The sequence below is a fragment of the Gymnoscopelus braueri genome (genome assembly GCF_963280865.1).
Source record: "Gymnoscopelus braueri genome assembly, chromosome: 17".
NCBI lineage: Eukaryota > Metazoa > Chordata > Actinopteri > Myctophiformes > Myctophidae > Gymnoscopelus > Gymnoscopelus braueri.
The window spans coordinates 4,951,800-4,963,860 of NC_137617.1; positions in this window are offsets into that span (position 1 = coordinate 4,951,800).

The following is a 12,061-nucleotide window of genomic DNA, read 5'->3' on the forward strand; positions in this document are numbered from 1 at the left end:
ACTACAGTTACAAATCATTTATAAGGTATTAGTAAGTAGTGACCATTCATGAATAAGACATTTATATACATCTGTAAATGATTATTAAATCATTTGTAACTGATGTTATAATATATACAAGCTATTTGTAGATAAAGAACTAATCATAGACAAACTATTTATATACATTGGTTAATGATTATGAAATCATTTATAATAACATTGTAGAACATTTAAGAATAATTTAAACATTATTTAAAACACACTAAAACAACTAGATTTTCTTCATCATTAAATAATGTAATATAAAGTGTAGGAAATCATTTGGAAATTATTCATATAGTGGTATAAATTTAGTTTTTTAGGGAGTTTTTTTTCATGTTTAGCAAATGATGCTAGACATTCGTAAAGAGTATGTAAATCATTTGCAGACGTTATCATGGGCCTGAGCCTAGTTGCTTCTTTTGGGCTTGTTTTCATAGACGCTTGTTTCTTTTGCAAGTAGCATTATGACCAGGGGGTATTTTGATGGTGGCCGTTTGTATCCACAATGTTTGTTTTGATGTGTAGGCTAGTAATGTCCTCCATGCTTAGCAGTTTAGCTTAGCAGCTAAAGCTAACTTGCACTGGGAGGTGGTGACTGCAGAGGCTCCAAGCTGCTACTCTGTGATTATGTTGTGATGAATTTCTTTGTTTAAATGTCAGTGTGTGTGCTGTGGCCAAGAGTTGCTACATTTTATATCTTAATAAATTGTTTTATACTTTTATACTCTATAACGTTACTTCTGCCACTTTTAGATGTCACATGTTTTACTAATCAATGTTAAACATGAAATAATAATGCATAGTCTTCACTTTACAACAAGGCCCATGATAACATTTGCAAATGGTCTACATACTCTTTACGAATGCCTTACGAATCATTTATTAAACATGAAAGTTAATTCTAGTAATTGTTTGGTGTCTGCATTCATGAAAGCCAGGTAGTTTGCAACAGGTAAGGAGAAAGTCACATTAACAGACAGTTGTAAATGATGAACTGTCTTCACTTTACTATAGGGCACATAATAACATGTACTAAGGATTTATAGATATTTAAGGAATGTTTTACAAAGCATATGTTAAACATGAACAAACACATTAACAGACAGTTGTAAATGATGAACTGTCTTCACTTTACTATAGGGCACATAATAACATGTACTAAGGATTTATAGATATTTTAGGAATGTTATACAAAGCATATGTTGAACATGAACAAACACATTAACAGACAGTTGTAAATGATGAACTGTCTTCACTTTACTATAGGGCACATAATAACATGTACTAAGGATTTATAGATATTTTAAGAATGTTATACAAAGCATATGTTAAACATGAACAAACACATTAACAGACAGTTGTAAATGATGAACTGTCTTCACTTTACTATAGGGCACATAATAACATGTACTAAGGATTTATAGATATTTTAGGAATGTTTTAAAAAGCATATGTTAATCATGAACACATTTCCCAAATTACAGACAAGTAAAATTGATCATGTGAAAATAATGATCTGCAGATACAGAAACAGGTTGTTAATGATTTGTTAATAGTCTACAAAATGCTTATGCACGTTTATAAATGCTTTATAATGGGTCATTGCAAATTATTTAATAATCATTTACAGATGTATATAAATGGCTTATTAATGAATAGTTTACTACTTACTAATACCTTATAAATGATTTGTAACCATAGTTAAAGGTTTTAGTAATAATTTACAAATGTCAACAAACAGGTTGTTGATGATGTTTTAATAGTCTACAAACTGCTTATAAACGTTTATAAATGCTTTATAACGGGTCATTATTGTAAAGTGCTACCAAAGTATGTCACTATATGCCACCCTCACATATAGGAGTGAGGTATCCTACAGTACAAACCCATAAACAATACTGGAAAATGCAACTGGACAAGGTAAGGGTCCCCAAATGCGTATGACCAGAACCAAGAGTGTCCTGTTTATTTAATAATTGCCATTAAAACCACAAAACAATATAACAATGCAAAACCAATAAGTCTAATTAAAATACAAAGGAGAACTGACTGGCTGCTGGAAGGGTCAGCTAGGCAATGACCCAACATACTGTACTATCATTGAAAAGAAATGTCTAAATCTATTATAAAAATATGGCACAGGTGGGACAAGCAGTGCTAGTGTTCCTGTTTCCCTCCTTCCTACAATAAAAAAGCACAACAAGAAATATCTGGTTAGCCCTCTACACAGACTCATACCAGACATTACAAAATAGAACAAAAATACAACAACAATAACACAACATGCTGTACCCTACCCTGTCAAAATATATCCTTAAGGCGCAGATATCTGCCCACAGCATTCTAGAATGGAGCTAACCATTTGAAGGACCTCTAGAAACCTAAAATAAATGAACCAAACAATGTGCCTAACAAATATATCAAAAACTCACTTAAAAAGACAAAAACATCCCCCTACCAATTACTGATTCAGGCAGTGTCCCAGTTCCCCCTCACAGGAGATACAATATATAATGCCACAGTTAAAGCACATTGTCACCATATTGACAAAATGTATAATTATATATATATATATATATATATATATATATATATATATATATATATATATATATATATATATATATATATATATATATATATATATTAATACACTCAAAATCAGGCTTTGGGGCAAAAGGGAGGCCGCAAAACTGCTCAACCCCTTTACGGCCTCCTCTTAAAAGGGTATACTGTAGCAGCTACACTGTCTTTTCTTTCTTAACCCCACAAGGTCATTGAGGTCTATACTTGTGGTCCCAAAAACAAGGCTGAAGACCAGGGGAAATTGATCGCTTTCCACTGTAGCCCCCAATTGTGGAACGATCTTCCACCCCATGTTAGAGCGTCTTAAACCTTGCCTGTGTGTTTTTTTTTAATCTTTTCTCATGTTTTTTTATTCTTTTTATTTTACCCTTTATTATCACATTTACTCAGTTTTTGTTATATTTTAGTATTTGTACTGAGCATACAGTGTTTTGGTTCACCACTAGTTTTTTTTAAATGCTCTATAAATAAAGTGGTTTGGATTGGATTTCTTTCTCTCCAAACAACAATCCTTATCCACCCTCTCTTTTTCTCCGGTGAATAAAAGGTCAGGAAGTGGAAATGAAGTGATGAGAAAGGTGCAGCATTTGAATTGGAGATTAGTCTGACCAAATAATGGAAACAGGGCAGAACTTGTGCACGCGCGCACACACACACACACACACACACACACACACACACACACACACACACACACACACACACACACACACACACACACACACACACACACACACTACAATGCATTCTCTCTCTTGTAGTTCTGATCTCTCTCCTAAAGCAGACCCCCATCTCAACATTCCCTCCTGCATCCCAGATGAAAAGCTCTTTCTATTCCATAAGACATCAGGAACCATCCAATTCAAAAGGCATTGTTATGCACAATTGCACATGCAAATAGTTGCTGGTGCAAGACGGAGTGTAAAAGGAAAGACAACATTTGCTTCGAATAATATTCATTGCTTGTGCAAAACAAACTATTGAGGAAGACCATTTATCGTCGGAATGTGGTTTGCGTTGCACAGGTAATACAGTAAATATGGAGCATACAGATGCCTGTTTAGACTTTTTCCTTTTCTTTTGATCAGAAACCATCCAGTCATGATGAAATGAAGGACTTCCTAGAAGTGCTGATGAAACAAAGATGAGTCAACTTTGAAACAAACAAACAAACAACAATAAATCATACTCGTTTATAAAGGCGAACTTTGTCACACTACCCTTTCGCTTGCAAGGATTTTCAACACAAAAAGGGACTATGTCATTTTTGTCAAACGATACTTGTCAAAAGGGACGTGCCACAAAGATGATGAAATCAATTAGTGTGAAATACTCGCACAAACTGTTATCTGATAGATCAGCCCCAAATGGATAAACATTTTGGAGGCCCTTGACATCATAGATATAGAAACCTAGATACCTCATTAGCCTCTGCAGTTCATTGGAGCGACCTGTATCGCGGCCGCCATTTTGAGGCAAGCTTCCTGACTACTGGCCAATCACAGCGGGTCTTTTCCGGGACTTGTCAGAATCTAGTTGCATACAAATATCCAGTTATCTTTGTATACACAACCAAATTCTGCCAAGTCCCGGAAAAGACGCGCTGTGATTGGCCAGTAGGCCAGTCTATGCTTAGCCTCGATCTCCAGGCTTTTATTGTTTAGTTTTGCTAAAAAATAAAAGCCTGGACCAGCGCGTCAGTGTACCCGATATAGGAAGTGTTTCATTTCCCCAATCAACCAGAGTGCAGTGGGCGTCGCTCGTAATGTTGTGTTGACGGGGAGGGGGCTGACGGACAGATAGGTGAACCAATGGGATCACACGCATTCTCTAGGTACGAAAACAGGTGGGCTGGTGCAGCCTAGTCTATGCTTGACATGACAACATATGAGAACCACTGCTATAGACAGCATTCCTTCACATGGGTAATGCCATCGTCTGACCTCAGACCAGTTAGAAGTTCACAGAGGTCGTATGTGACATCCCTCCAGATAAGATTATCTCTGACCTTAGATCAGTCAGAACATCCCAAAGGTCGTATGTGACATATTTCTTGATAGATCTCTGTGGTTCTTTCTTCAGCTGACCTTTTTCTCTCCAACTAATTGACAGGAGAGCCCGGCTGACGTGACAGGAGGCAGACCACTGTCATTAACCCATTAAGACCGGGAACGCATCTGATAGCGTGGCACCGAGTGCCGCGATATGAGCTTGTAGATCTGCTATTCGTTTTTGCAAATCTTTGAATATATGTATTTTTAAAGCGAACATTTGAACTCAAATCTTTGCTGGGGATTCTACAAATGTCTTCTAAATCCTTTTTCATGTCAAGGACCACCAAAATGATATGTATTTGGCTGTGGACCCCCAGCTCAAAATATGTTGTTCCAGGGACCCCCCAGAAGCAAAGATTTGAGTTAAAAATGTTCGCTTTAAAAAAATAATAATATACATATTCAAAGATTTGCATATATTTTCACGAATTTTCAAAAAATAGCAGATCTACAAGCTCATAGCTTGAGCTTGAGCTATGAGCTTGTATATCTGCTATTTTTGAATAGCCGAATAAATCTTGAAATGACAAAGGCTCCCGGGCTCAATGGATTAAGAAACACACAGTGTCCTTTCCAGGGGGGGCTTGAGAGGAATGCTAATGCTAAACAGCCAGCATTCTGACCTACTTGACAAGGACATTTCAATACCTGACACAGTGAGAAGGTGACTACATTTAGACACAGCAATAGAGGTCATTATGCTACAAGCTTTGTCTCTTAGTTTTCAACATATTTTCACTTATTCATTTTTATCAGCCTTATGTGAAAGGACACATATGTTGACACATTTAAACGTAGCTTTGCCAACATGCACAAAAGCAGTGGTGGAAAAAGTACTCACATTTCTAACTTAAGTAAAAGTATCAATACTGCATTATAGAAATACTCTGTTACAAGAAAAAGTCTGGAATTTTAAATTTACTTGAGTAAAAGTACAAAAGTATTGGTATCAAAATGTACTTAAAGTACCAAAAGTAAAAGTAATAAAATGTTTGAAAATAGCTACAAGCTCGCAACGCGTCGCAACGCGTCGCATCGCGACGCATTGTGAGCTTGTAGATCGGCTATTTTCAAACAGCCTAGGTATAAATAGGGCTGAAGTGGTTAATGCATGTTTTATAACATAATAATTTATATCTGAAAAGTAACAAGTAACTAAAGTTTTCAAATAATTGTAGTGGAGTAAAAGTACAATATTTGCCTCTGAGATGTAGTGGAGTAGAAGTATTGAAAATGGAAATACTCCAGTAAAGTAAAAGTACCTCAAAATTGGACTCAAGTACAGCACTTGAGTTAATTACTACTTTACACCACTGCACAAAAGACACTACTGCTGCAAAGTCATGGCCTAATCAATTATCTAATAGAGGAGGGTACCAATTACTCTTAATGTAATAATCAATATGATAGCCTAGTGATACTGTATGTGCGTGATATAATTCAGTCACAATGTGCAGCATATTCACGGGTGGTTTGACATGAATAAATAAATGCAATTCACCTGGTATCATTGTTGGCCAATGCAATAAAACATTTGGAGGAATTATGAATAGGAATATTCACTGTGAACTATCCTTTACAATATCTGATAGCCCCGAACAACACAAGCGATACTGTTGTGACATCTCATCTTACTTAGGGGGGCGGCCATAGCTGAGTGGTTAGTGAGCCCGCCTAGGGAGCCAGAGGCCCTGGTTGCCCCAAGTACGATTCCAGGCCACGCCAACATATGTGTCGATGAAATGAAATTTGTCCCTGAGCAAGACTCTTAACCCCTAATTGCTCACAGGCCCTCATTGGAAACAAGCCCGCAAGGACTTTCATGAACGTCCTGTTAAAAGGAATTATCCTTACTGTATGCACTGTTAAAAGTCTCATGCTAATATAGAAACTTTTTTTCTTCTGGAGTTGCTCAAAATAATCCCATGAACTCAGGCCAGGAAGACAATCTCAGTAGAAAAGCTGTACTTGACACTCAGCACATCGCTGGGAATAGTCTCACATCTTCAGACCATCAGAGATCTCTGTCTACTGATACATCTGGGGAAATCTAAAATGTATTGAATAGGTGGCAGAGAAAACCAGCACTACCAAACTCACGTCCACTGCTTCGAAAAAACAATCCTGATACCGTCCCATATGAATGAAAGCCCTAAAGTATTTACATTGAATCTGTGATGCTGTTATTTATTTATCTTATTTTCCCAGATTTGTTCCACACCCTTTCATTGAATTTAGATGTCACCAGACATATCAGTAAGCAGAGATCTCTGATTGTCTGGATACATGCGACTACACTTGGAATTACTTGATAGTAAGGATAAGCAGTGAGTACAACAGTGTTAGAGGTCAGGAGGAAAACAATGTGTCTTGCAGGCTGGCTTGGGAGTCCCAGCAGATCAGGGGGGCCTTGGCCTGCAGTTGCCCCAACAATGATGTGACTTTATCAGGGAATGTGTTTATATGGGAGGTCATGGTAAAGATCAGCGGTGGAAAAAGTACTAAATTGTTTTATTTAAGTAAAAGTATCAATACTGCAATGTATAAAACCCATTTGAAAATAGCAGATCTACAAGCCCACAATGTGTCACATCGCGACGCATTGTGAGCTTTTAGATTGGCCATTTACAAATGGACGAAATGTATATAGGGCTGGGAAATTCTCCTTTAAAGCCTAAGTCAAGGAGCTTTTTAATACAATCTCCCCCGTCTCTCCTACAAGCCAGTGAATTGTATGGCTTCATTGTGTGTTTCTCCAGTGACTTTCTCCCCCATGAACGTCTCCTATTAAACTAAAGTGTTCATTTTGACACAGGGTGGTCAGGGTGGTTCTCCCACTGCAAACATGTCTCTCTGTCCTCTTTGTTCCTTCTGGACAGACCTGAACTGGCCATCAGGAGGGTTGAATCCCAGAGGACCGGTCCGTTCCAGTCTGAAGTGGATCAGTGGTGAGTTTAGCCATTTAGAGTTTAGTTTAGTCTCTAAAACAGTGCTCAGTGGTGCTCAAAGTGGGGTCCAGGGACCTTTATGGTTCCTGGAGGGCTTCCAAATGGACCCTTACAGGTCTGTAACTCTGAGAGTACACAAATGGAACTCGCATAGGGGTCCTTGAAATTCATCTGACTCTGCTCTAACACAAACTGACAACATGGCCAGTAAAAAAAATGCACCTCAACTTGTATGAAACTTTCTGAGACTTCCTTGACTTGACCTTTGTCTGCATAAAACAGCAAGTCTATCTATGTACGATCACTGCATGAACATGCAGCTAAATCACTGAATCATTGTGTTGTGTTTATACCATCAAGCTGGACTGCTTCTAGACCAATAAAACAATAGTCAGCAGCTAATTGAAGTGGATGAAGTGGTCGTTCGTCTGTTGATGCATCGTCACGTCCAACACTGACAGCACCAGTCACTGTGTATTTAAAGGGTAAGACCACTTTGGTAGATGTTTGGGTTGTGTAGTTACCTTGCCATGATGTAACTCCAAAGGTGGACTAGAAATCAAAAATAATTGTTCCATTGTTTAGAAATTGATAATTCAAAATATGCTCCTCATTGACTTACATTGTGCGATAAAACAGCTCTCAAAGTCACTCTTTTAGCATGTAAACGAACACAAACAAAGCTGATTCAGACAATATAGAACATCACCAAACCCAGTACTGTTTGTTTTTTTAATAAAAATGTCAACTTCCTGTTGATTTTTCTATTTGAAGATCCGGATCCGGATCCGCGGATCCAGTCCGGGTTTTCTTCTTAATAAAAATAGCAAAATCAACAGGAAGTTGACCTTTTTATTAAAAAAACAAACAGTACTGGGTTTGGTGATGTTCTATATTGTCAGAATCAGCTTAGTTTGTGTTCATTTATGTGCTAAAAGAGTGACTTTGAGAGCTGTTTCACTGTACAATGTAAGTCAATGAGGAGCATATTTTTGAATTATCAATTTCTAAACAATGGAACAATTATGTTTGATTTCTTGTCCACCTTTAGAGTTACATCATGGCAAGGTAACTACACAACCCAAACCTCTACCAAAGTGGTCTTGCCCTTTAATCTGTTCCCTGATTCATTACAGTGGATCATATCTCTCTCTCTCTCTCTCTCTCTCTCTCTCTCTCTCTCTCTCTCGCTCTGTTAGTTAACTAAACCTCCTCTTCTAGCAGCTATTTTTTTATGTGAATGATTAAATCCTATCAGAGCTCTTCTCATGCACACTGCCTCATGGGCGACAAAACCAACAGTCATACAATGACACAGGTCTGTTGTCATGGAAACATGGACCGTAACACTGACAATATTTGTCCACTCAGGATTGTGTGTAGATTTTACTGTCTAATATGAATATTGTTGCTGTCGTGTGGAAAACATGTATGTCCAAAACTGTTACTTTTCAGGAAATTGTGATCAACTATGTCTGCTAGTTTTGCACACCATTAAGTTTTGTATGACCGTCTGACCACTTAACACGACTGCTCTAAGACTTTATTCCATTTCCTAAAGGACGACATAAAGGTAGCAGGGTGACAGAGATAACGGGTCCTGTCTTAGCCGATATACTGTACATACATGCATACATATAATAGCCGATCTACAAGCTCACAATGTGTCGATGTAGATCGGCTATTTTAAAATGTTTATCAAAATAGTAAAATATGGCTAATACGTTTAAGGGGATAATCGGTAAGGCGGCGTGCAAGATAGGGTCTCCTTCTCTTGTGTGAGAAATGTTTCTATCACAGTTACCTCCCCTGCACTCAAGAACTTAGTGGATTTATTTGTTCTTTCTTCAGGGACTAGATATTCATAATATTTGCGTAATTATTAACAATCCTTAAAATCTTGGCAGCCTGGGGAGCTATATGAATGTTTAAGTGAGAAAAACCTCCTCAGCGCTGCATCACAGATGTAAAGTTTTTATTATCAAAGCTGCTGCATTCCAGATCCTGTCCTGTGTGGGTTTACCAAAATCTGTTAAAAGGATCCCTGTTTAATACGCCTTATATGCCTTAATACGTTATAATTGCCCTCTACAACTAAAATTAAAAATTAAAAGCACCTTAAATATTGTATTAATTTTAGAAATAGTTCATCTTTTACTCAAGCGGGACAATGCCCGTCGCAAGTTGATGATGTCATTTGTGCATGTGTGGCCTCGCCCTATGGAATTTATGGAATGCATGTGCAAATAAAAACGTAATACTTCCTAAGGCTAATATGAGCATCAAATCAATATTTTAAATGTTTTATTTTTACAGAACCACAAGAGCTTGTAGATCTGCTATTTTCAAACATTAGTACTTTTACTTTTGGTACTTTAAGTATATTTTGATGCCAAAACCTGTGTACTTTTACTCAAGTAACATTTTGAACACAGGCCTTTTACTTGTAACAGAGTATTTTTATATTGTGGTATTGCTACTTTTACTTAAAGATTCATTTCATTTTTAAGTTTCAGTCTGAAGCGTTGTCTCAACCTGGTCTCAACCAATCAGAAGGTCCCATCCCTTCAGGATATGGGACGTTGGAATCTCAATCACTGCAGCCGTCAGCAACAGGGCTAGTGTTTGTTTACAAGTGAAAGAGAGGCGGCCAGTTAAGCACGTTTGCTACTACGTGGCTTATTTCTAACCTATAATGTTTTTCAGATACATATTTTAGTGTGCAGATTAAGTTTAAAATGAGTAATACACCGTCTGGACTCTGGATGTCATGGTGCATCTTGAATGAGATTCAAAACAGAGTATCTCTAATTAAAATCAGCTGTGTTTGAAGAACGTGCAGCTATGGGAATCAAACAGGTGGATGTAATCAAGATTCATTTATACTAGACCATACCCGTAGGGGGATATGAGCACCCAAGCCCTGGTGAAGGGCGCAGGCGAAAGTACAGACCTTGCTGCCTGTTTCTCGCGCGAAACCTGGCAACGTTATCTCCCATTGTTTGACACATAATGGCTGAGATTTGATGAAATTGAGAAACGGGCTTCACAGTTAAGTTCAGATGGTAATGGGCAATGGCTGTGTGCAAAATCAGAGCAATTGCTTCAGCCAGTGAGGAGAACCGGGCAGCTTCACCGACGACTACAGATGCGACTACTCATGAACGTTGATCTGCAGTATGTCATCACGCAGCACGTTTTCCTTTACAGGAAGTAATTAAGATTGGCTTTTTAGGGACTACAAATACACAAAAATGTAAAGAACGGATATGCTCTAAAAGTGCTCTAAAACATATTTTTTATTTCACTAGATCGTATCTGAGTTCTTCTTCCACCACTGGACCTCAGGCCCCTAAGGCTATTAAAACACCATGGACAGGTTTGCCATCATATTTTAATATAGTCTGTCTGGTTCCAGACAATTATGGATCCTGCTCTTTTAATATATTTGTTGCTTCTGACTGTGATGCATTTCCACCAGCAAACTATACGGCAAAGAACAAAAACACCGTATCCAGAATGCTGTGACACATGCGGGAGTTTCCTACTGACACCAAAGGATGTGAATTAAGCATCTGACGTCTGTGGGTGGAAACACCATCAGACCCTGCAGCTTTGTTGGCTTAAGACGCCTTAAAGGTTTAATGACATTCACTTTTACACCACATTCAAAGTCTATGTCATGGTCCTTCAAAAGTGTACAAAAAGTTTTAAGTGAAAATTCCATTCCAGTGATCCATGGCAGGTGTTTTTCTCTCACATTTCTAAAGCCTTTTCAACTGCAATGAAAAAAGAAATCTTTGCCTGCGGGTGTCGCTGGTGAGGGATTTTGCCTGTCAATCATCGCCTCTGCTCCGCCCCCCCCCCAAAGGAAAGGATAGGGGAGGAGAGTGGGCGGGATTAATCGACTGTGACCTCACTGTCGAAGGGCCAAGCTCAGATTACTTTTCAGCCTAATTATTCAGAAAAGCCCAGACCACAGAAAATCCACTGAATGTTCTAAGTTCAGGTTTTTTGGGTGTAATTGAGGTCATAAAACCCCAAATAAAACATTGAAAATAAAAAAAGTGAAAATGAATGTCATGATACCTTACAGAAGGCAGACTGACACCATTTAGATGTGCTAGTGTCATCCAGGATTCTCCCTAACAGGGTATAACTATGTTCATGGACTATTGAAAAGTCATGCTTATTATCCCTACTGGCAAAGACAGCCTTCTTTCTGTTGATAGCTGCTATCACTTCACTGGTAACCCAAGGCGTGTTGTTAGAAAAGCATGTAACACTTTTGACATGAGATAACGATTTCAACAGTTAATATAAGAGGCGATCTTATCCAATACACTGTACTGCACTGTCCACGCCACTGTTATCTTCCTGAAAAACACTCCACTCAAAAGCAGTGGTGTAAAGTAACTGAGTACATTTACTCTTATAAGTACAATTTTG